This window comes from Bison bison, unplaced genomic scaffold, assembly GCF_000754665.1.
Source record: "Bison bison bison isolate TAMUID 2011002044 unplaced genomic scaffold, Bison_UMD1.0 scf7180017864108, whole genome shotgun sequence".
In the NCBI taxonomy this organism is placed as follows: Eukaryota; Metazoa; Chordata; class Mammalia; order Artiodactyla; family Bovidae; genus Bison; species Bison bison.
This window is the reverse complement of record NW_011494680.1, coordinates 5,371,520-5,375,215: the sequence shown is the minus strand read 5'-3', so window position 1 is coordinate 5,375,215 and position 3,696 is coordinate 5,371,520.

The following is a 3,696-nucleotide window of genomic DNA, read 5'->3' as shown; positions in this document are numbered from 1 at the left end:
GCCTCGAACCCCGCGCGCCCATGAGCCCCAAGAGCGCCCGAGAACTCCGAGCTCAGCTCCTGTGAGCCTCGCGCCCCGGACCCTGCTTCCAGGTCCACAGAGCAGTCCCATTTTGCGGTGGTGTCTTACTTCGGTCCTATCTATACTTCCAGACTTTTTTTTTTTTCCCCTTCTGTTCAGTGTTCCAAAAAGAAGCGCCCTTGGATCCAAAGCAGTGGGGTAGTTCCCCTTTAAGAGATAATATTTAGACTAGTAGCTCTGACAAGGTATTAACTTGCTAGCTTTTCACTTTATAAAACTCAGGAGAAGACTGTCAATTGGCTTTGTTGGTAAACATTTGCTACAATTTGGGTCAGGCATTCCGGGTTAGTTCTATTTTTCACATCACAGTCCGTTTTCAGACCGGGCCTCAGTCCACATCCTTTTTCATTTTGCTACTTCCCAACACCAGGCAATCCACAAGCCCCACAACCTTCCACAGTATTCCAAAAGTAACTTCTCATGTGTGGTTCATGCACACTCTCAGAAAAGACATTTATTTTGGAAGACAAAAAAACGCTACTAAAGCCCTCCCTAGTCAGGGAATACAAAATAAATACTTGCACGGAAAACCGTATTCTCCTGAAAATAATTCGGTGACATGATTAGTAGATTCGGATGTCATTGGGATTGAGCTTGAGAGATACTACGCCCATATTTTTTAGATGAAGTAACTAGTAATTAATGATAACTTTTCGATAAGAATTTTCTTCCCTTTTCCAAAAATGAGAAAGGAAAGATCATAGACCAACAAAGTAGGAATTTGTTATGACTTTTAAAGGCAATAGAAATACAATAATACGATTTAAAGTTTAGCTTTTGTGTTAGTAGTTCACACTCATTTCTTAAATGTCTCCACCTACTGTCTTTTCCTATTAATTTATGCAAGGTAAATACAAAGTTGTTCATGATTTCTCATAGTTAGGAATCTTGAGTTTTCTGATTCTGAGTGATTTTGTGTGGTTTTCTGAGTAGGACTGTCCAAAGGAAGCAGTCACATAAGAAAGCTTTTTCTTGCAAATGTTGGAGCCTTGGATTCCCCCGTGTTTATTTCCCCCATTTTTTAACCGGAGTAAAGTTATGTCCTCTCCCCTCTCCACCCACCCGCCACCCCCAGTCCCGTAGAATGTTGCTATGGAAATTTTTCAGATGCTGTGCTTCAGGTGGACTTTCCAGATATGTCTGTCCTCTAGAAATTCTGGGGACTGGGCATGCCTGAACACACTCCAGCTAAGGGGCACTGTCAGGGTTAGAAAGTGGGACTGGCTTGTTCCTAACACTGAGGAGTCACATGTCAGTCCTCACAAGGGATCATTTTTGGGTGCTTCATAACGTGTAAGATACAGGCAAGAAGAGTTCTCCAAATTGAAGTCTGAAAGTTTCTGAGAAGTGCCAGCATCAAAAGGACAGAAAGTGTGACTTTAGTGCCCTCTTCAGGGGATGATTCTCCTGTTCTGTGAGAGACAGTAGTGAAGTTACAAGGACAGGCTTTTTAGATAAACGTCTTTCTCAGATTTTTTTGTGTAAGGACTATAAGAATGAAGCCACTGGGTATTGGGGTCACACATCCATGGCACTGCTAAAGCCTGTGTATTTCATTAAAAACCTACTGTAATGAGTCAAACATTCTGCATTCACTTCAGCCTCTGGAATTTAGGAGACAGAGCCCCCAGATGACAAAGCATCCAGAGCAGAGAACAGATTTATTCTGTGAGTCAGGTGTCCACCTGCCACAGATTGGCTCATGTTCCCAGTGGTACAAAAGAAGGAGAAGCACTTGACCTTCCCAGCCCCGCCTGTCAGCACTGCCACAGGCCATCAGTGTGCGTTGAATTGGCACACGGTCTTGCATAGTATGGTCCTTTTAACAACGTTGATTCTTTCAGTCTGAGAACAAGGCATATCTTTCCATTTGTTTACATCATCTTCAGTTTCTTTCATCAGTGTCTTTTAGTTTTCAGATTATAGATTTTTTGCTTCCTTTTTAAAGTTGCTCAGTCGTGTCTGACTCTTTGCAACCCCATTGACTATGCAGTCCATGGAATTCACCAGGCCAGAATACTGGAGTGGGTAGCTGTTCCCTTCTCCAGGGGATTTTCCAACCCAGGGATCGAACGCAGGTCTCCCAAACTACAGGCAGATTCTTTACTAGCTGAGCCACTAGGGAAGCCCAGGAATACTGGAGTTTGTAAGCCTATCCCTTCTCTAGTGGATCTTCCTGACCCAGGATTTGAACCAGGATCTCCTGCATTGCAGGTGGATTCTTTACCGGCTGAGCTACCAAGGAAGCCCTTTACCTTCTTGGGTAAGTTTCTTTCTGTGTGTTTTATTCTGTCTCTTCAGTTCAGTTCACTCACTTGTGTCCGACTCTTTGTGACCCCATGGACTGCAGCATGCCAGGCCTTCCTGTCCATCACCAACCCCTGGAGCTTGCTCAGACTCATGTCCATTGAGTTGATGATGCCATCCAACCATCTCATCCTCTGTTGTCCCCTTCTCCTCCTGTCTTCAATCTTTCCCAGCATCAGGATCTTTTCCAACGAGTCAGTTCTCCGCATTACGTGGGCAAAGTATTGGAATTTCAGCTTCAGCATCGATCCTTCCAACGAATATTCAAGATTGATTTCCTTTAGGATTGACTGGTATGATCTCCTTGCAGTCCAAGGGACTCTCAAGAGTCTTCTAGAGCACCACAGTTCAAAAGCATCAATTCTTTGCCTCTCAGCTTTATGGTCCAACTCTCACATCCATACATGACTACTGGAGAAACCATACTTTTGACAAGATGGACTTTTATCGGCAGACTAATGTCTCTGTTTTTTAATATGCTGTCTAGGTTGGTCATGGTTTTTTTTCCAAGGGGCAAGCGTCTTTTAATTTCATGGCTGTAGTCACCATCTGCAGTGATTTTGGAGCCCAAGAAGATAAAATCTGTCACTGTTTCCATTGTTTCCCCATCTACTTGCCATGAAGTGATGGGACCAGATGCCATGATCTTAGTTTTTTGAATGTTGAGTTTTAAGTTAGCTTTTTCACTCTCCTCTTTCACTTTAATCAAGAGGCTCTTAGTTCTTCTTCACTTTCTGCCATAAGAGTGGTGTCATCTGCATATCTGAGGTTATTGATATTTCTCCTGGCAATCTTGATTCCAGCTTGTGCTTCATCTGGCCCAGCATTTCGCATGGTGTACTCTGCACAATTGCACTTATCTCACACGCTAGCAAAATAATGCTCAAAATTTTCTAAGCCAGGCTTCAACAGTATGTGAACCGTGAACTTCCAGATGTTCAAGCTGGATTTAGAAAAGGCAGAGGAACCAGAGATCAAATTGCCAACATCCTCTGCATCATAAAAAAAGCAAGAGAGTTCCAGAGAAAAATCTACTTCTGCATTATTGACTACACCAAAGTCTTTGGCGGCATGGGTCACAACAAACTATGGAAAATTCTTCAAGAGATAGGAATACCAGACCACTTGACCTGTCTCCTGAGAAATCTGTATGTAGGTCAAGAAGCAACAGTTAGAACCAGACATGGAATAACACACTGGTTCCAAATTGGCAAAGGAGTACATCAAGGCTGTATATTGTCATTCTGCTTATTTAACTTACATGCAGAGTACATTATGCGAAATGCCAGGCTGGATGAAGCACAAGCT